We start from the raw sequence: 23,083 nt of genomic DNA, 5'->3' as shown, positions 1-23,083 counted from the left end.
GAGAAAAATGGTGACAGGGGAGGGAGCTCCAGCTGATTGACAGCCTCAGCTCTGTTCTTGTATGGTGTGTGAAGGGGCGGGTGTCCCTTCCCCCCAATCAGCTCTCAGGGCTCTCCTCATTGATGTAACTTCAGCCCTCCGCCACCTGCTTTTCAGAGCTGAGAGATCCTGTGTAAATTCTGCACTTTGAATGGATGTAAGGGAAAGACTGCTGTAGATAAATGGGTACAATTTATGTAGGAAGATTTTGTTTCATCTTCGTATTACCTGAGGCCAGTCACTTCACTGGGTATATGTAAGGGTTTACAACCACTTTAACTTAACCACTTGCCGACCATATAACTTATACAGTGGCTAAGTGGCACGGCTGCTCCACTTCCGGGTCTGGGGCACGCATGTGCGCCCCTGCTGGCCCACTCCCACTGTGATTATACACAGCGGGAGCTGATCAACGGGTACCACGGACTCTATGTCCCCCAGCACCTGCCAATCCTTTGGTACAGAGGGAAAACGACGGTCCGCCTTTATAAAGAAGGCAGATCACTATTCTGTCAGTAAAGCAGAGACATGGATCCATGCCTTCCCCTAGTACAAGCTCCTCCCCCACAGTAATAAAGCACCAGCTAGGCATACAGTTAATCCTTTGATCGTCCTTGATGTTAACCCCTTCCCAGCTAGTGTCATTAGTACAGTAACATTTTTCTTTTAGCACTGATCACTGTATTAGTGTCACGGGTCCCCAAAAAGTGTTAGTGCCGATTTGTCTTCCACAATATTGCAGTCCTGCTATAAGTCGCTGATCGCCACCATTACTAGTAAATAAATAAAAATATCCCATAGTTTGTAGATGCTATAACTTTTATGCAAACCAATCAATATGCACTTATTTACTTAATATGCACATATTTTATTGAATGTTTTTATAGCAGAAAGTAAAAAATGTAGTTTTGTTTTGTTTTTTTTGTTTTTTTTTATAGCACACAAAATAGAAACCACAGAGGTGATCACATACCACCAAAAGAAAGCTCTATTTGTGGGGGAAAAAAGGGACATACATATTCTCCTGGAGATCAAGTGGTTAATGAACATGTTAGCTGGGGTGAATTTTGTAGATGGTGAGGTTCCATCTTTATTCTACAGGTTGACTTTCTTTAATGTTAGTACATTTTTTAGTTTTAACCCATTCAGGAATAGGTGGTCTTATGTGATATAACTCTTTTAAACATTACTGTTATTTATGGTCTATACATTTTCTGAATCATTACAAATCTATACATCTTGTCCTATAGGCAAAACACAAACCTTTAAAACCGAGTTTTCCGCAGATTTGCGCCTTGCTGGTGAAAGATTGGAGTTGTGTCCATAATACACGGTCTTTCGTGAGTAAGTTTACTTTTCGGTTTAGTGATCCAGAAAATAAACAAAAGAGAACAGAACAACGGAATAAGGGCTCTTGCATAGCACTGTTGGCACACATTGGTTTTATTTTTCAACCAATATAGCTGTGCACAGCGTTTTCCACAATGCATCTCAATTGACAAAAATACACTGCAGTTGTGGTTTTGGGTGCCACAAGCATGCATTTTACTCCATATGCCTAATGTATGGCCATTAGCAAGAGCCCTAAGAGAAAGGGTTACCCCAGTTTAAAAAAAAAAGGATTATGAGACAACAGGACAAACAAAAGAGAAGTAAGATAAATGATTTGCCATTTTCATATTTTTAAACCAGATTTTCCAAATTATTTTTCTGGGTGGTTTACTAGGGAGAGACGGCTCTTCCCCTTGCAGGAAACACAGTATGAGACATTGCTTTGGATTTAGAGGTCTTTTATTGTACCTAAAGTTACTATAGACCTTTTAAACCCAAAACTGCCTTTGGTATGAATGCTAGCTAAAGAAAAAATGAATTTTTGTTATCTTTTTGTAAAATCTTTATTTAGTAACATTTGTAGTAAAAGGCTACACACAACGAAGATTTGTAGTACAAAACATGTAAGAATTCTACATTGATACAGGTTATCGTAGATGACCAGTCCATGTACAAAACAATAGCACAATTAGTAGGCCTTGTCCTCGTGATAAGTCTGGAATGGCCATGGGGGGGGGGGGGTTCAGCCATGTGACTGCCCCAGCCCCCTTTAGGTGCTAATTGTTCAAGAGGGCAGGGAGACGTCAACCCCTACCGGCAGTCCGGGTAGAGGGGGGCAATATGCCTCCATCAGCCTCACCCAGAACACCATATCGGCAGGGAGCGTCTTCCCTCAGTCCTCTAGCCCAGAAGGAAAAACACGTAGACCCTCTCCCCAAAAAGAAAAAGGGAGAGGGATCTCCGTCCTCCAAGTTAATTGTTGCAATCTTAAGTCTGTACATTGTAGCAAGTAAATGTTATATTTTAACCTGAGATCTAGGAATCTTGTGGTAGTAAAAAAACAAAAAAACAGTAAAGAGAGAGAAGAGGAGAAAAGAGAGAAGAGAAAAAAGACAAAAACAATAAGAGAGGGAATAAGGGAGGAGGGGGGGAAAAGGCAGGGAATAGGTAAGGGTAACAGAGGAGCATACCTTATGGTCTGGAGAAGTCATGTAGATCCGCGCCGGGCGAGTTCCGATCAGAACAATCCTCCCTCCAAGCAAGTAGGGGTGAGGGACATCTTTCATTGAGCGCCATTACTCTTGTCTAAACGGGATCTTAGGGATGGCTCTGCCAGTTCTAGTAGAGCCAAGTCTAGGCTGGTGGATTCCTGGTCAGGGTCGGATCTATAGTCTTTCCATGGGCCCCATATGTATTCAAAACGTTCAAGTTTTCACTTACAGGTCGCTATCCGGTGTTCGGCCTCTCTAATATCATTCACCTTTTGGATCCAATCAGGCCTGGACGGGATCTTGGGTTGTTTCCAGTAAATTGGGAAGAGGCGCCTAGCCGCATTTAGGAGATGCGGCAGGACACTTTTTTTGTATTTGCTTATCGGCTTCTGTGGGACATGCAGGAGGAAGTGGGTTGGAGACAGGGGTATATCAAGATCTAGGATTTCCCTTATTAGAGCTTTAATGTCAGCCCAATATGGCTGTATCAGAGGGCACTCCCACCAGATATGAAGGAGTGTTCCCCTGAGACCACACTTCCTCCAACATTGGTCCGACACCGAGGGATGGATGCGAGCTAGGTCAGCCGGGACACGGTACCAGCGAGACAAAATCTTGTAATTTGTTTCTTGGGCTTTAGATTCTATAGAGCTTGAGTGGGTAAGTTGATAAAGATGAGTCAATTGGGTTGTAGAAAAATCTAGCTTTAAGTCCCTTTCCCATGCCCTTATATAAGTTGGCCTGAGGTTGTCAGTACTGGAACTTATTAATCGGTACATCTCCGAGATCATGTGGGGAATCGGGTCCTCTTCTACAAATAACTGTTCAAAGGGTGTAAGAGAGGAGGAGTCTCTGATAGCCTTCCCATGTATTTCAAAAAAGTGATGGAGCTGTCTATACCTCCAAAAATTCATTTTGGAGCCCCCGTGTCTAGTCTGTAGGGATTCATAATCCATTAGTTTACCATTGTGCATTAGTTTTCCACAACTGGCGTTGCCATCACCCAACCAGGGTCCAAAGAAGGCCATTTGTTCACCTGGCGGGAACCAAAGGAACCCTCCTAACAGAGCCAGTGGGGACACGGGGGGAGACAACCCGAAAATCAAGTTTATCCTGTCCCATGTGGTGAGTGTGTGTGTCATCAGAGGGGAAGTAGTATCCGATAACCCTCTATATTCACGGGGTAACCATGGTGCATAAGCTAAGTTCCTGCCCGCTAGCCATTTTTCTAATGAGACCCACAGCTTGGATTGGGTGTGGAAACACCAGTTGAGGATCCTCTGGAGCACGATGGCTCTATAGTATTTCAGGATATCAGGGATCCCTAGGCCTCCTGTGAGTTTTGAACGCTTCAGTACTTTTAGAGCTATTCTGGATTTCTGTGCATTCCACACAAACCCAGATATGATGCTATTAATCTGAGAAAAGAAGGTGCGCGGTAAGGGTATGGGGATCATTTGTAAGAAAAAAAAGTATTCGGGGTAGAATGTTCATTTTTATTATGTTAACGCGACCTGTCCATGTAAATGCAGTCTTGGTCCATTGGGAAAGATCTTTCTTAATTGCATGAAGTAAGGGGGGAAGTTAGTGGTATATAGGGTATCGAAACAGTCTGTTAATTGTATACCTAAGTATCTAATGGACGACTTGGCCCAGGTGAAGGGGAATGCTGTAAATTACTCATCAGGGAGGGAGGCAGATGGACAGGTAAAATTTCAGATTTTGAGAAATTTATCTTAAAATTTGAGAGCAACCCGAATGTCCTCAGCTCTTTCATCAGGACTGGCAGTGAGATCAGGGGTTCTGTTAGATGAAATAGAACGTCGTCTGCATATGCTGACAGTTTGTGTTCAGTGTTTCCCACCGTTAAACCCTTTTATATCCGTATTTGCTCTGACCATACTTAATAACGGCTCAAGAACAAGAGCAAAGAGGAGGGGGGAAAGGGGACACCCCTGTCTCGTGCCATTCCGGATCGGGAACTGGGAGGAGAGCACTCCATTCACCTTAACCTGTGCACAGGGAGTGGAGTATAGTGCTAAAATAGAGGTCAACATGCGCTGTTTAAGTCCTAGAACCTCTAATACCATTTTTAAGTATAACCAGTCGACCCGGTCGAAAACCTTTTCGGCGTCGGTGGAGAGAATTATGTAAGGTTTAGGGTTGGGACCTGTACGGGACCAGTGGATTAATTGAATAGCTCTAATTGAATTGTCTCTCGCCTCCCTCCCCGTAATAAACCCAGTTTGGTCCGGGTGGATAATATGGGGCATAAGGCTTCCAAGCCTGTTTGCCAACACCTTTGCCAAAATCTTAACGTCAACGTTAAGAAGGGAGATGGGCCGGTAGCTTTGAGGAGTCATCGGATCTTTGCCTTCTTTAGGCAACACTGTGATATGTGCCAGAAGTGCTCCGGGAGGGATAGGGGTTCCTTCAGCAATGGAATTGAAATAGCTGCACATGTGGGTGACTAGAAGGGGTAGGAAAATTTTGTAGTATGTCCCGGTATAGCCATCTGGTCCCGGGCTCTTTCCCATAGGTAAGGACTTCACCACCCTCTCAATCTCCGTGGGGGAGATCGGCAATTCAAGGTCCGTACACTGGTCGGCGTTCAAAGGAGGGACACCGGCCGAAGTTAAGTAGTCCTTAATGGCAGCGGACCTGGATACCTGAGTGTCTAGGGGATGGTCAGTAGTCAAGTTAGAGTCGTGTGTAAAAGTCTTGAAACCCTGAGGCAATTTCAGAGGACCGGACCGAGACATCGCCGGATGGGGAGCGAAGCTTTTGTACACAAGTCTGTGCACGTTTTTTATGGAGGGCTCTTGCAAGCATATGACCACATTTGTTACCATGTTCGTAGTACTTGTGTGACAGATGTCTGGCCTGCTTGCGTGATTGCCGATCCAATAAGCGTAATAGCAGGTTTCTCAAATCAGTTAATCTCTGCAACGCCCCAGGGTCTCCGATTTGTTTGTGTTTCAGTTCCGCTTCCTGAAGCTCAGACAATACTCTGGTAAAATCTGCCTGATGCATCTTTTTAAGTTTTGCCCCCAAAGATATGAGCTCACCTCTGACTACAGCATTATGGCCCTCCCACACCATGCCCATACTAAGATCATCCGTGATATTTTCTCTGAAATAATTTGTAATGACCTCCGACACCGTGGCAGCCGCTGCCACGTCGTCCAACAGATTTTCATTCAACCCGATGGGAGTGTTAAGGTCACTTCCACTGGGGCGTGGTCAGATATTGTGATATTTCCAATGGACGCGGACTGCAGGAGCTCCAGTGTGGGACGGTCAACATATATATGGTCTATGCGGGTATAAACATCATGGACCCTTGAGTAGTAGCTAAAGTCCTTCCCCAGAGGATGGAGAGTTCTCCAGCTATCAAGAAGTGAATGAGAGTGGAGGGACTTACGAAAGTGTTTGAGGAAGGCGTAGGAGTGTGAGTGACTGGTGTTTGAGGTTTCCAGTGAAGGGTCTGGGCTAACATTAAAATCTCCTCCTAGGATAACAAATCCCTCCTTAAACTCTGTCAATAGCTTAAGAGTGTTATCCAAAAAAGAGATTTGATCAGAGTTAGGCGCATAGATTGAGGCGAGTGTGTAGCTGCGTCCCACTATGGTACCTTTCAGAAAAATGTATCTGCCTTGTGGATCTATTTTACTGTCTATAAGCTGGAAAGGGCAAGTCTTATGGATCACAATCGTGGTGCCCTTAGATTTAGAGGTAGGGGAAGTACTGTGGAACCATTGATTAAATAAATGGGTAGGAAGTCTAGGCAAGGAATTATGAGTAAAATGGGTCTCCTGTAAGAAAACTATTTGGGCCTTTAATTTCTTGAGTTCCCACCATAATTTATTTCTTTTCCCAGGGGAGCAAAGGCCTCTTATATTATAAGATAGTACCTTAAGAGTAGACATGAGGGGTCAGATGTCCACAGAGATATCGAATGTTCCAACTCGCCCAGCGCAGGATCTCCAGCGACAAAATGCTCCTAGGAATGGAGGGGTGGGAAAGGAGGAAGAGGAGGGAAAGAGGAAAACAAATAAGGAAAAAACACAGAGAGATCACTGTTAAAGTAAACCAAAAACAACAACAACATAAAAATAACAGCATTGATAAATAGAACAACTGTATATGGGGTGTGAGGTTCCCCCCAATAAAGGGGGGAACCCCAGACCCCAAACTAGTGTCCCAATAAGGGACTGTACCCAATAAAGGGTGGCCTACGTGGGGGAACGTGAGCCTACTCATGGGGGGGAGACAAGGAGTACCCTCTCCGTCCACCGCATCTTATGTGGTGTAAAATTTTGGTTAGGGGGAGGTAAGCTGGGGAATATAAAAAAAAAAAAAAGGGAGGGAGGAAAAAGAACACAACACAAAGCCAGCTCTTAATCGGGGCCATGGTGGAGCTAGTATGGAAGTATATCCATATCTCATGTTGGATCTGCTAAGTGTCATAACGGGGGGTTGGGGATTATCTGAGATTAAAACAAAGGCACCGGGATTCCAATTAGTGTGGTCTCAAAAGTTCAGACTGAAGTGTCTCATCTCTTAAGGCATAGTTGGAAAGATGGGAGAGTGACACAGCGTGGTGATATAAGCTCTTTGTGGCAAGTAAGGATCATGATGTTCTGGCCACATCCCTGGCAAAGTCTGTGAAGTTCCTGTGATTGAGAACTGGAAGTAACGGGTGAGCCATCCAAGAGGGATCCGGTCTCCACTTAGGGCAAGTCTAAAGATCAGGCTCATGAGACACATCTCCATTATCAGGTTTAAAAAAAAAATAAAGAAGAAAAAAAGGGGGGGGGGGGGAGAATGAAAGAAAATGTAAGTGCAGGATCCTTTCAGCTTAAGTAAGGGGGGAGGCAAAGGATATCGAGTCCTAGAATGACACATGCTCAATCCCGTGTGGTGGACGGGCCCACCATGGGGTCTCGACTCGGGTGTTCTCTGTCCCTCTTGCGGTTCTTACGTGTTACCGTTGTCCACTGGGATGAGGGTTTAAGCCCAGGAGCGTTGGTTAAGCTCCTCCAATCCGGAAAGTCCACTGGGTCAAGATCCAGGGTGGAAAGAAAGTGTGGGAGGTCATCCTTGTTATGTAATGTGACCTGCTTTCCATCTTTGGTCGCTTGTAGAAAAAAGGGAAAGCCCCAGCGGTACGGTAAACCAGTGTCTTGAATAACCGTCAGCAGGGGGCGGAGAGCTCTGCGCTGCATGAGCGTGCGCCTGGATATGTCCTGATAAAAAAATAAATGTGCACCATCAAAATCGTAAAAGGGCTTGCCGCGCATTTTTTGCATAATGCGATCCTTAATGGTGTATTTGTGGAGTTTACAAATTATGTCTCTGGGGTTATCCACATCTTGAGACAGAGGTCTTAGAGCTCTGTGCGCCCGGTCAATTTCTATGGGAGCAGAGTTTGGTAGGCCCAATATGTCTCTAAAGATGTCTGTCAGTGTAGGAATAATGTCCCTTGAGGCTGTGGCTTCAGGCAAACCTCGGATCCTAATGTTAGCTCTCCTGCTGCGATTTTCAGCATCATCAAGTTGACATAGTAAAGCTTCAATCTGCTGATCCTGCATTTGACATTTAGATTGCAGCAGAGCAATAGTGGGGAGAACCTCCTCCAGCTTATCCTATAGTTACATAGTTACATAGTAGGTGAGGTTGAAAAAAGACACAAGTCCATCAAGTCCAACCTATGTGTGTGATTATGTGTCAGTATTGCATTGTATATCCCTGTATGTTGTGGTCATTCAGGTGCTTATCTAATAGTTTCTTGAAGCTATCAATGCTCCCCGCTGAGACCACCGCCTGTGGAAGGGAATTCCACATCCTTGCCGCTCTTACAGTAAAGAACCCTCTACGTAGTTTAAGATTAAACCTCTTTTCTTCTAATTTTAATGAGTGGCCACGAGTCTTGGTAAACTCTCTTCTGCGAAAAAGTTTTATCCCTATTGAGGGGTCACCAGTCCGGTATTTGTAAATTGAAATCATATCCCCTCTCAAGCGTCTCCTCTCCAGAGAGAATAAGTTCAGTGCTCGCAACCTTTCCTCATAACTAAGATCCTCCAGACCCTTTATTAGCTTTGTTGCCCTTCTTTGAACTCGCTCCATTTCCAGTACATCCTTCCTGAGGACTGGTGCCCAGAACTGGACCGCATACTCTAGGTGCGGCCGGACCAGAGTCTTGTAGAGCGGGAGAATTATCGTTTTATCTCTGGAGTTGATCCCCCTTTTAATGCATGCCAATATTCTGTTTGCTTTGTTAGCAGCAGCTTGGCATTGCCTGCCATTGCTGAGCCTATCATCCACTAGGACCCCCAGGTCCTTTTCCATCCTAGATTCCCCCAGAGGTTCTCCCCCCAGCGTATAGAATGCATTCATATTTTTGCCACCCAAATGCATTATTTTACATTTTTCTACATTGAACCTCATTTGCCATGTAGTCGCCCACCCCATTAATTTGTTCAGGTCTTTTTGCAAGGTTTCCACGTCCTGCGGAGAAGTTATTGCCCTGCTTAGCTTAGTATCGTCTGCAAATACAGAGATTGAACTGTTTATCCCATCCTCCAGATCGTTTATGAACAAATTAAATAGGATTGGTCCCAGCACAGAACCCTGGGGCACCCCACTACCCACCCCTGACCATTCTGAGTACTCCCCATTTATCACCACCCTCTGAACTCGCCCTTGTAGCCAGTTTTCAATCCATGTACTCACCCTATGGTCCATGCCAACAGACCTTATTTTGTACAGTAAACGTTTATGGGGAACTGTGTCAAATGCTTTTGCAAAATCCAGATACACCACGTCTACAGGCCTTCCTTTATCTAGATGGCAACTCACCTCCTCATAGAAGGTTAATAGATTGGTTTGGCAAGAACGATTCTTCATGAATCCATGCTGATTACTGCTAATGATATCGTACGTATTACTAAAATCCTGTATATAGTCCCTTATCATCCCCTCCAAGAGTTTACATACTATCGATGTTAGGCTAACTGGTCTGTAATTCCCAGGGATGTATTTTGGTCCCTTTTTAAATATAGGTGCTACATTGGCTTTTCTCCAATCAGCTGGTACCATTCCAGTCAGTAGACTATCTGTAAAAATTAGGAACAACGGTCTGGCAATCACTTGACTGAGTTCCCTAAGTACCCTCGGATGCAAGCCATCTGGTCCCGGTGATTTATTAATGTTAAGTTTCTCAAGTCTAATTTTAATTCCGTCCTCTGTTAACCATGTAGGTGCTTCCTGTGTTGTGTCATGAGGATAAACACTGCAGTTTTGGTTACTGAAGCCCCCCGATTCACTCGTGAAGACTGAGGAGAAGAATAAATTCAATACCTTCGCCATCTCCCCATCCTTTGTAACCAGATGTCCTTCCTCATTCTTTATGGGGCCAATATGGTCTGTCCTCCCTTTTTTACTGTTTACATACTTAAAGAATTTCTTGGGATTTTTTTTGCTCTCCTCCGCTATGTGTCTTTCATGTTCTATCTTAGCTGTCCTAATTGCACGCTTACATTTCTTATTGCATTCTTTATAAAGTCTGAATGCTGAGGATGATCCCTCAACCTTGTATTTTTTGAAGGCCTTCTCCTTTGCTTTTATATGCATTTTTACATTGGAGTTAAGCCATCCAGGACTTTTGTTCGCTCTTTTAAATTTATTACCCAATGGGATACATTGGCTAATGCCCTTATTTAATATGCTCTTAAAGCAAACCCATCTCTCCTCCGTATTCTTTGTTTCTAATATTTTATCCCAGTTTATGCCTTTTAGCAAGGTTTGTAGTTTAGGGAAGTTGGCTCTTTTGAAATTCAGTGTCTTTGTATTCCCTTTATGTTTCCTATTTGTGTGATTTATACTGAAACTAATTGACCTGTGATCACTGTTACCTAAATTGCCCCGCATTTCCACATCCGTGATCAGGTCTGTATTGTTGGTAATCAGTAGATCCAGTAATGTTTTATTTCTAGTTGGTGCGTCTACCATCTGACCCATAAAATTGTCCTGCAAGACATTAAGGAACTGGCGAGCCTTAAATGAATGTGCGGTTCCCTCCGCCCAGTCTATGTCTGGATAATTAAAATCCCCCATTATGATAACACTTCCCATTCTTGCTGCTAATCCAATTTGTGATAGGAGATCCGTCTCCACTTCCTCCCTCAGGTTTGGGGGCCTATAGCATACTCCCAGTATTATTTTCCCCTTAGCTTTATCCCTTTGGAGCTCTACCCATAAGGATTCCACCTCCTCTCTAGCTCCCTCAGTGATGTCATCTCTCACATTCACTTGTACATTATTCTTGATATATAGGCATACCCCTCCCCCTTTTTTACCCTCTCTATCCTTGCGGTATAGGGTATACCCTTGAATGTTTGCCAGCCAATCATGAGAGCTGTTGAACCAGGTCTCTGAAATTCCCACAAAATCCAAATCCTCCTCGTACAACAGTATCTCTAGTTCACCCATCTTGTCCGCCATGCTCCTGGCATTGGTGAACATGCCACATAGTTTAGACCGGTCGCATATTGTCCTCGTATTGGGTGTTTCGAGATTGCAACTAGGACTTGCTACTATACTCACCTTGTGTTTTTGTGCTTTGGTTAACCTACCACTAATGCCCCCAATACTAGCCTCTGGAATATCTTCCGCGCTGGCTATCTCTGCCTCTGGACCCTCCCCCCCATCGCCTAGTTTAAAAACCCCTCTAACTTTTTGGCCATCTTCCTTCCCAGCAGATCTGCACCCTCCTCATTTAGGTGCAGTCCGTCCCTTCTATAGTACCGGTTACCAACTGAGAAGTCGGCCCAGTCCTCCAGGAACCCAAACCCCTCCTTACTACACCAGCTCTTCAGCCACTTGTTTACTTCCCTAATCTCCCTCTTCCTTTCTGGTGTGGCTCGATGTACCGGTAGTATTCCTGAGAATACTACCTTGGAGGTCCTTTTCCTCAATTTAGCTCCTAAGTCCCTAAAATCGTTCTTTAGGACACTCCATCTGCCTCTGACTTTGTCATTGGTGCCAACGTGCACCATGACAGCCGGGTCTTCCCCAGCCCCTCCCAGTAATCTGTCCACAAGATCCGTGATGTGCCGAACCCGAGCGCCCGGTAGACAACATACTGTTCGGCGCTTCAGGTCTTGGTTACAGATTGCCCTCTCTGTCCTTCTAAGAATTGAGTCCCCTACCACCAGAATCTGTCTTTCCTTTCCCTTTGCTGCCCCCCCACTCTCACTGGAGGAGTTCTTCCCCCGGCAGCTAGGAGAGTCCCTCATCTCCAGCAGTGCTGGTCCCTGACTGGTTTCACCAATGACACTCAAAGTAGCGTACTTATTGGGATGCTCCAGTCCTGGATCGGCCTCCCTGGCTTTTCCCCCTCTACCCCTCCTGACTGTCACCCATCTACTCTTTGCTAGTGCCAGCACCTCTTTGTCTCCACCCGCCTCTGTGCTGGCCCCTGCCGGCACCTGCCGTGTACGTTCCTGGCTCTCATTTAGTATGGAGGGACTTCTCAGTGCTGACAGTTGCTTCCCCAGATTCAGAACCTGGGCTTCCAGGGAAACAATGTGCTTACATTTTGCACAGCAGTATTCGCCCTCGATCTGATGATCAAGGAACGCATACATGCGGCAAGATGTACAAAGAGTCGCCTCTCCACACCCGCCGGGCATCGTACCTATTAAATTTAGTGAGGATTTGGGGATTTTACCCTGTCCAAATTACCTAACAGCTAGCTTCCTGGCACTAATACTCAAGACAATACACAGGTACACAACAAGACAATACACAGGTACACAACAAGACAATACACAGGTACTCACAGACCTACGTGCAATCGCAGAACAGTCGCAGACCTATGTACACTCGCAATACTCAAGTATACAATACACAATACACAAGTACTAACGATCCACACACACTACTCAGACAACACTCATGTACTCACACTACACAGGTACTATGACCCCTGTTATAATCTCCTGTTTTAAACTCTGGTTTTAACTCACCACTTAGAAAAGTTCCACTTGGTATAAGTTCCAGCAATCTCCCAATGAGCAGGCTCAGGATGAGTCCTACACACAGTTATATAGACTGCAGGCACCTGTGAGCAATCACCCCTCCCCCTACTTAATAGCCTGAAGGAACCAAAGAAGAAAAAAAAAAAAAAAAAAAAAAAAAGCTATTTAAAAAGTGACAGAAAAGGCTAATTGAAAAGCTAAAAGGAAAAGCCCCAAAAATGCTACCCAGCAAACAAAAAGTAAAACTTGTTCACTCTCCGTCTGGTTTTAACTCACCACTTAGAAAAGTTCCACTTGGTATAAGTTCCAGCAATCTCCCAATGAGCAGGCTCAGGATGAGTCCTACACACAGTTATATAGACTGCAGGCACCTGTGAGCAATCACCCCTCCCCCTACTTAATAGCCTGAAGGAACCAAAGAAGAAAAAAAAAAAAAAAAAAAAAAAAGCTATTTAAAAAGTGACAGAAAAGGCTAATTGAAAAGCTAAAAGGAAAAGCCCCAAAAATGCTACCCAGCAAACAAAAAGTACCCAGCAAACAAAATCCTCTAGGGATTCTACCCTGTTACCCAAATGTGAAGTATCAGCTTTTAGTTGAGCTATATCTTCAGTGAAAGCCTTTTCCACCCTGCATGTAAAGCGTTCTAAGTCCTCTTTACTGGGCAGGGACATAATATGGCGCCTGATATCTTCATCACTGAGGTAGTCTGAGACTTCAGAATGGCCATCCAATGAAGCAGGGGAGGCACAGGGAGCTGAATCACTCACCGACCCTGGGGTTGGAACCGGAGATGTTGGGGATGCAGTCCCTTTCGGCGGCCGAGTCGTGGCTGCTGCTGGCTGGGAGGATTTGGCTGATTTCTGGGCCTTCCCGGTCGGCGCCATCTTGGAGGCTTCGCGGCCTTGTCCCCGGGTCCCGGGGAAGTAGGAATCCAGCTGTCCCTGCCGCGATCTGTCGGTCTTTGCGGGGTGGGATGATTGTCTCGATCGCTGTGACATGTGGGGAGTCTGTAGGAGCAAGTATCCCCATTGTTTGTGCCAATTTGTGCGGCGGTGAAGCGGAGCTGAGGCAATGCACGTCCTCACTCCTCCATAGCCAGGACACGCCCCAATTTTTGTTATCTTAATCTTTATTAGCGTTTAATTGTAGGTTTTATTTCTGTTTAAACAATCTCATAATGGCTTAGCAAATTTCTTTTTCATGTAATCACACTTCTTTTTATTGATTTTCTGATTAGCGCACACTCTGTATTGATTTGCTTATTCTTATTTATTGCTGTAAATTTGTACACATACTAGTGGGAATGACTTGGATTAACTTGGGGCCAGAGCCATGCATAACTGATGACTGTATTTGACATCGCAGATCATTAAGGAGTTTGCATTGTTTTCCCCATGGTTGTTTAAGTACCACTGAAGTCGTCATTAAATACTGAGGTTTTTTTTTTTTTTTTGTGACCTTTTAAAGACATGTAACATGTTTATTTACCACATTAAATAACTGTAAATGCTATTCGATTAATAGACCTGATGGACGTTTGGTATGCTGGGTGAATGGAAGGTACATCAGTGGTGGTGGTGACATCTAGGGATTCTATCACATTCCCCACAGACCCCTTCTGAAATATTGAGCAGTTTGTCAGGGATGCACAATTCACATCGCCTGATGCCCAGGACATGCAATTCCAGGCGTCAGGTAGTTTTTTTTTTTTTGTTTTTTTTTTTTTTTACATTCAGCCCTGCTGCGAGTAGCAGGGTTTACTTGTCACATGGAAGCATTCCGGTGGTTGCAGTGCTGCCTGAATGCTTCTACACCGGTAAAATTTTTAGGATGGAACATGTTCTTGCAGCGGCTCGGCAATCTGAGCCCTCTGTGTGACAGCAGTACGAGGAGAACTTCCCCGTACCAGCCGTACTTTTTTTTTTTTTAAAAGACGTGCATTGCCACGTCATTTAATCACAGGGTTCTTTGCGAATGTCAGCTTTTAGTTCTCAATGAACTACCACGCCGATGTTGAGTGCTTTGATTCGATCATTGATACTTCCTGTCAGTGTGAAACTGCCAGTCTGCAGGAGACCTGCATTGCACCAGTGATCTGCTGATTGCCGGTACAATGCTTTCCAGGCTCTTAAAAATAACAAAAAATTTTAATGCACATTTATCTCTTACTTTTTTATATTTATTTTAATCACATTTTATATATATATATATATATATATATATGTATGTATGTATGTGTATATGTGTATATGTGTGTGTGTGTGTGTGTGTGTATATATATATATATATATATATATATATATATATATATATATATATATATATATATATATATATATATTATACATTTTTTTTTTAAAAGGTAAACTGACACTGGCGCTTGATTTGGCTGCTTAGCATGTGCTTGTACCGAGCACCCATGTTTTTCCTGTGCGAGGGTAACCTGAAGGAATAACTTGTGTGTTTTCCCCTTCGTTGGTGCTGGCGTCTCATTTGCTCACTTAGTAGATGTGCTTCTCCTGAGCGTTAAGAGAGCCTGCCACTCCCCTTTCCTTATGAGCACACAAACTGTGCTAGTCACACCACAAGGTCTCTCTCTCCCTGCTAGTCCCTGGGTGCGGTGCTGGAGACAGGCAGGGAGGTGAATAGGAGATAAACAGTGCAATGTTAAAACATTAAAAGTTTCAGTCGCCATAAAGTCCCTTCTTTGTTTTTAAAAGCCCCAGCCATTCCTAAAAGCACTTCATATTTAAATACCGTTTTGGTTCAAATTTTATGTAGTAGGACAAATTGTCATGAGGGACATGTAGATTTGACCCCGATTTAGTCCCTTGGACAAGTAGTTATTAAAAAAATTTCCACACCTCTGGTCTGTTTATCTCAGCCACCTAAAGACCCAATTTCCTTGGCTCAGTGGTGATTATCTGTGGACTTTGCCTCTCCTGGTATGTGGATCTGTGAGCCTGCTCTCGTCGCCGACTGCTGCTGCCTTCCTTAGACTATGTGCACTATGCACATAACCATATGACCACTCGTCATAACCCGTAGAGGCATGAATTCTACAAGACCTCTGCAAGTATGCTGTGGTATCTGGCACCAAGCCATCAGTAGCAGATCCATTAAAGGGGTTGTAAAGGTAAAAGTTTTTTCACCTTAATGCATTCTATGCATTAAGGTGAAAAAACATCCGACAATACCAGCCCCCCGTTTTACTTACCTGACCCCTCGAAAGTCCCGCGACCTCCTCTTCGCCGCTCAGCCTGGCCGTTGATTGGTTACAGTGAATGGATTGAAAGCAGGGCAGCCATTGGCTCGCGCTGCTGTCAATCACATCCAATGACTCATCGGGCCGGGGGGCGGGGCCCAGTGATACAGTGAGCGGCTATGGCCGCCGGCTGTATCACGGGAGCGCGCCCGCAAGCACTCAACACCATGCGAGGGAGCTCGTATGAAGGTGTTGAGTCCTTGCAGGGGGGAGCCGAGACAGCCGCCGAGGGACCCCAGAAGACCAGGTTCGGGGCCACTCTGTGCAAAACGAGCTGCACAGTGGTGGTATGTATAACATGTTTGTTATTTTAAAAAAAATATATATCTTTAGTGATCTTTTAAGTCCTGTAAGTTGAGGTTAGGCCTCCATGGATTGGACTTGTTTTCCTAGCACATCCCCCAGATGCTCAATTGGATTGGGATCTGGAGAATTTGGAAGCCAAGTCAACACCTCAAACTCATTGTTGTGCTTATCAAACCATTCTTGAATTCATTAGACCAGGTCTCCTTCATCCATTGCTCAGTGATCCAGTTCAGTTGCTCACATGCCCATTGTAGGCACTTTCAGCCTGTGAACATGGGTCAGCATGGACACCCTGACGAGTCTGCAACTACAGAGCTCTGTACACAAAAAAATTGATGCACCGTCTGTTCTGACACCTCCCTATCAGTACCAACATTACCTTTTTCAGCAGTTTCAGCTATAGTAGCTCTTCTATGGGATTCAGGATTCTCTTCCCACGTTCATCAATAAGCCTTGACTGCCAATTACACTGTCACTGGTTCACCAGTTTTCCTTCCTTGGACCACTGCAGCTTGGGAATATTGCAGAATAGCTGCAGTTTTGGACTTGCTCTGACCCAGTCTTCTAGCCATTTAAATTTGGCCCTTGACTAAGTTGCACACATCAACTTAACCACATGCCGACCGGGCCATAGCTGAAAGATGGCTACAGCGCGGTCGGCTTGTTCTGGGAGGGCGTCCATGGACGTCCTCCGGAAACTCGCGCTCCCCGCACGCCCCCTGGGGCACGTGCACACAAGTGTCTGTGCTCACCGGGTTCACAGGACCCCGCACAACACGGATCGCGGTAAAGGGCCAATGACAGTGGCTCTTTACCATGTGATCGCTCCCTCCAATGAGAGAGCGATCACATGGTCAACAAACTGGGGTCATGTAGAGGTCCAGCTCTCTTCTCTCCTCACACCGATACAGCGTGAGAGAAGAGAGATCGAGTAACAAACAGTGAGTGTTCAGTGATTTGCAAGTACAACAGTGCCCAGCAGTGCCATACAGTACCACACAAGTGCCACTACAGTGCTAATCTGTGCCACTACAGTACCCATCTGTGCCACTACAGTACCCATCTGTGCCACTACAGTGTCCATCTGTGCCACTACAGTGTCCATCTGTGCCACTACAGTGTCCATCTGTGCCACTACAGTGTCCATAAGTGCCACTACAGTGCTCATCTGTGCCATCAGTGCCACTACAGTGCTCATTGGTGCCACCAGTGCCCATCTGTGCCGCCAGTGCCACGTCAGTGCTCCATCAGTGCCACACTAGTGCCCAGTGCTACTACAGTGCTCATCAGTACCACATTGGTGCCACTACAGTGCCCATTGGTGCCATCAGTGCTACATCAGTGCTCATCGGTGCCATCAGTGCCACGTCAGTGCTACTACAGTACCCAGTGCCACTACAGTGCTCATCAGTGCCACATTATTGCCAATACAGTGCTCATTTGTGCCATCAGTACCTCATCAGCGTCACTAGAGCGCTCATCAGCGTCACTAGAGCGCTCATCAGCGTCACTAGAGTGCTCATCAGCGTCACTAGAGTGCTCATCAGCGTCACTAGAGCGCTCATCAGCGTCACTAGAGCGCTCATCAGCGCCACTAGAGCGCTCATCAGCGCCACTAGAGCGCTCATCAGCGCCACTAGAGCGCTCATCAGCGCCACTAGAGCGCTCATCAGCGCCACTAGAGCGCTCATCAGCGCCACTAGAGCGCTCATCTGCGCCACTAGAGTACCCAATAGTGCACATCAGTACCACCATATCAGTGGATCCTTATCAGTGCCAGATAATAAGTGCATCCTCAGTGTACATCAGTGCAACCTTATCAGTACCCATCAGTACGCAGCAGTGCAGCCTTTTCAGCACCCAGCAGTGCAGCCTCATTAGACCAGCCTCATCAGCACCCATCAGTGCAGCCATATCTGTCCAAGTGTCCCTACCACAGCAGTTTGTCACCACAGCCCAGTCACAAGTATGGCGAAAAGATTTTTTTTTTGCTGAGGAGGCATACCAACAGCTTAGCTTGACCGATGAGAGCAGCGGGGAGATCTCTGACTGCATCTGATTCTGGTTCAGAATATGAACCCATTGTAAACAGTGGGTCTGATACAGAATCAGAGGAAGAGCAAAGTGTGCTCTTGAAATTAAGGCTTTCTGGCATGGAGCAGCAGGCTACCACAAGTAGTGCTGTAGCATCAACCAGCAGCTCAGTCCATCCACCAGAAATGCAGTGGCATCAACTAGCAGCTCAGTGCCATCAAGAAGATATGAAGTACCAATGCAGCAAAGGCCAAGAACTAGCAGGGTGTCATCTTGGCCCCAAAGCGTTAGGACCCATGCCGGCCTTCCCTATGCCCTTGAAAACCCTCTGTGGCTTCCCCCTAATTCAAGAGCAGCAAACATTGCCCCTTTCACCGCCCAGCCAGGTGTTCAGGTGAACACAAAGAATTTTGCCCCTATTGATTTTTTTAATTTAATTTTTACCCAAGACCTATTATCCTCCATCGTGGCCCAGTGCAACCTCTACAACAATTCATAACAAGCAACCCTGGTTCAAGTTATGCCCGTCCCTATGAGTGGAGAGCATTTACGGTGGAGGAATTTGAACTATTTTTAGGCCTAACGTTCAATATGGGACAAGGAAAAAATGAATTGTACTCCTATTGGTCCACCAACCCCATCCACCACATGCCAATCTATTCAGCCATTATGCCAAGATCAAGATACCTTATGATAATGCATTTCCTCCATTACAATGACAACACCCAGTGCCCTGCCCGAAATGACCCATCACGTGACAAATTATTTAAAATTTGGCCACTTCTAATTTTTTTTCTCTGAGAAATTACCCCGGTATTTATCCCCGGCCAAAATATCTCCGTGGATGAGTCATTGGTCCACTTCACAGGCAGTCTTGGCTTCAAGCAGTTTATCCCCAGCAAAAGGGCCCAATATGGGGTTAAGTGCTACAAGCTATGTGACCGAGCCCCGGGATACATCTACGCCTTCTGGGTGTACCAAGGGTAGGGCACCCAACTGCAGCCCCCTGAATGTCCAGAGTACATCGGAGCCAGCAGAAAAGTGTTTTGGGAGCTTGTATATCCACTCCTTGGAAATGGATACCATCTTTATGTGGATAATTACTATACAAGCTTGCCCCTCTTCTGCAATCTTTACTGCAAGGACACTCCAGCATGCGCTACAGTGCGAGCCATTAGGAAGGGCTTCCCGCAAAGGCTCATTACTGAAAGAGTACGACAAGGAGAGATGGTGTCTTTGTGGAATGAAGATATATTGACTCTCAGGTGGAGGGACAGACGAAACGTCCACATGCTCACAACGATCCACAACGACACCTACGTGGAAATCCCCAGAAGAAACCGCCCAATACAAAAACCAAAATGTGTCCATGACTATAATTTTGTTCATGGGGGGAGTCAACTTCAATGATCAGATGATTGAACCCTACCTTCCCACAAGAAAAAGCCGCTATTGGTATAAAAAAAGTCTCCATATATCTTTTCAGTTTGGCCATTACAATAGTTATGCTATTTACCGTAAATCTACAGAGAGCCCCGTATCTTATCTTCAGTACCAAGAAGAAATTATCTCCACCCTTTTGTACCCTGAGGATCCACCAGAAAGGATTCACTCGGATTCGGTGAGCAGACTCCACGAACGCCACTTTCCTGAGAGACTCCCCCACTATGAAACAGGCCTGAAACGTCAGAAGAAATGCTGAGTGTGCACCAGGGGAGGAACTAGAAGAGACACCGTGTATTTTTGTCCCCAATGTCCTTCCCAACCAGGCCTTTGTATTGGTGAATGTTTCCGCCGTTGCCATACTTCTCTACATTATTAGGGAAGTATGGTAAACGTAATTGTCGTTTACCGCCACATCCCTTATGCCACTATACATACCGCTGCCTTCTCCGAAACTGACCCTGGCCTGCTAAACGACCACGCTTCTGCCTAATGCTAAAATGTACCTACCTCTGCCTGCTTTGGAACTGACCCTAGCCTGTTATATGACCACGCTTCTGCCTAACGCTAAACTGTACCTACCTCTGCCTGCTCTGGAAGTGACCCTAGACTGTTTGACCATGTTTTTTGCCTGCCTCTTGGACTGATCTTTTACTCTGTTACTGGAGTAGTGGGCTTCATAACACAGGGGTCTCACATATGTGAGGGGCTCCAGAATTGTTTTTCTGGATGAAGAAAACTAATTCTTTAGTTTTCTCATTCCCTAGTAAGGGTCTGGAGACTCAGAGGCTTCAAAGAGATTTGGGTGGGAGAAGCCTCTACCCCTGCCCCCATTCTTTCCTGGCCTACTACTTGTATTATGGACCATGTTCCTGTTTACTACCAGGACCAATATTTTGGCACTGCTGGCAATATCTCTACCTGCACTGACCCTGGACTGTATATGGACAGTATCCCAGCTTGTACTGACTTTGGACAATATTCCTGCCTAGACAATTCCATTCACTGTCGCTGACCACGCCCCTGCCTGCTGCCTGGATCAGGGCTCTCCTCCTGTGGAGAACTACACTACTAAAACCACAGGTAATATTTTGTTTACCCTTTGCTCAGCAGAATGTATTTTGGGGTGTAATTCTTGGTATGTACAAGCTATCTGTTAGAAATATCAAGGGCCTTCATAAATGTGATAGGTTGTCAGGAAATTTAGATGTGTAATTTATGTCCCTAGAACACCTGATGGTGCTCCTTGGATGTTGGGTCTCTGTATGTGGCCAAGCTGTGTAAAAGTCTCACACGTGCTATCGCCATACTCGGGAGGAGTAGCGGAATATATTTTGGGGTGTCATTTTTGCTATATACATGCTATGTGTTAAAAATATCTTATAAATGGACAACTTTGTGTTAAAAAAAAAAAGTGTTTTCATTTTTTCCCACATTTTGCAAAAACTTCTGGAAAAAAATGAACCGTTCAAAAGACTCATTATGCCTCATAGATTGTACATTGCAGTGTTTTCTTTCCAAAATGGGGTTATTTTGTGGGCGTTTCCATTGTCCTGGTGCTCCAGGGCCTTCAAAAGTGTAATAGGTGGTGGAGAAATAAGATGTGTAATTTATGCTCCTAGAACGCCTGAATGTGCTACTTTAATGTTGGGCCTCTGTATGTGGCCAGGCTGTGTAAGTCACAAATTACATGTAATATTGCCATACTCAGGAGGAGTAGCAGAATGTATTTTGGGGTGTCATTTGTGGTATGCACATGCCATGTGAGAGAAAAAACCTGGTAATGGGACAATTTTGTGAAAAGAAAAAAAAGAAAAAAACATTTCATTTTGCAAAGAATTGTGGGAAAAAATTACAACTTCAAAAAACTAACCGTGCCTCCTACTAAATACCTTGGAATGTGTACTTTCCAAAAAGGGGTTATTTGGGGGGTATTTGTACTTTCCTGGCTTGTTAGTGTCTCAAGAAATGAGACAGGCCTCAGTGCATCAGGTGTGATCAATTTGATTTGTCAATGATTTGTACCATAGCTTGTAGACTCTATAACTTTCACAAAGACAAAATCATTTACACTGATTTGGGTTATTTTTTACCAAAGATATATGTAGCAGTATAAATTTTGGCCAAAATTTATGAAGAAAAATTACTAATTAGCAAATTTTATAACCGAAACGAAGAAAATGCATTTTTTACAACATTTTCGCTCTTTTTTTCAATTATAGCGCAAAAAATAAAAAACTCAGTGGTAATCAAATACCACCAAAAGAAAGCTCTATTTGTGTGAAAAAAGACAAAAATTTCATATAGATACAGTGTTGCATGACTGAGTAATTTGTCATTCAAAATGTGAGAGCACCGAAAGCTGAAAATTGGTCTGGTTAGGAAGGGGGTTTAAGTGCCCAGTTGTCAAGTAGTTAAGGGACAACATGTTCACTTTCTACCTAATATATCCCACCCACTTTCAGATGCCATTGTAACGAGGTAATCTATGTTATTCACTTTAGGTGTCAGTAGTCATATTGTTGTGGTTGATTGGGGTATGTGCAGTATATTTAAAATAGAATTATAGTCAAATACGGAATATACTTAAACCTGCTTCCATCCCCATTTTAAGTCTATTCTAATTACCCTGTAATGGAAAGATGTTTGTACTTACCTATTCTGAGGGTGCTCCAGTCCGGTCACATGATCTCTCCAGCAGCCTGCTTCAGTGAAAGAGATCGCCGACAACGGCTGCAGAGCCTGGACGATGACGTCACCCATAGGCTTATTATTGGGGCGTTTGTTGTTGGCTATCCCTTCTCAGTTGCTGGCTGTGCCCTCCTCTACACGGAAGCCTGCTCTGGGACCTGATTATGTGACCAGATCGGAGCACCCTTCGCATAGGTAACTATTCATAAAATAAAATGCACATAAAATATTCTGCAGCAGTTCTATTTGTGTGAGACCGACACTGATATTTCTGTGTATGTGAGACAAACTGGCACTGAACCTGTGTGTGTGTGTCCAACTGACACTGATAGTTGTCAGTTGGTCTCACATACACAGAAATGACACTGATATTTCTGTGTATGTTAGACCAACTGACACTGATATTTCTGTGTATGTGTGTGTCAGGGCTGGGCTCAGCCCTCCCTGCCTCTGAGCTGGCCGTTAATTTCCAGCTCCTATTTCTCCACAGTGACTCACCTGTTGATGATATTCTGCTTGTCAGTCCTGCCTACTTAAAGCGGAAGTAAATCCATTGATTTAACAGTTTCAAAAAAAGAGTTACATTCTCGGCATGCTGGAAATGCTAACTGTGACATTGGATGTGCTCTTAACCAAACTGTCAAACCATCCAATGGCAGGTGTCATAACTGATCACATATGCAGCATCATGGCAGTTGAAGATGAAAAAGAGATCAAGA

At 44.8% G+C, this 23,083-nt stretch overlaps 1 protein-coding gene across 4 annotated transcripts in view; it reads left to right on the top strand.

The window, feature by feature from the left end:
* The window catches only part of HPCAL1 (hippocalcin like 1), a 410,671-nt gene that overhangs the window by 92,166 nt on the left and 295,422 nt on the right, over positions 1-23,083 (top strand). The window lies entirely within an intron of this gene.

This window comes from Aquarana catesbeiana, linkage group LG04, assembly GCF_042186555.1.
Source record: "Aquarana catesbeiana isolate 2022-GZ linkage group LG04, ASM4218655v1, whole genome shotgun sequence".
NCBI lineage: Eukaryota > Metazoa > Chordata > Amphibia > Anura > Ranidae > Aquarana > Aquarana catesbeiana.
Note: the sequence above shows the minus strand (reverse complement) of the source record. Positions and strands in the feature narration are given on the sequence as shown.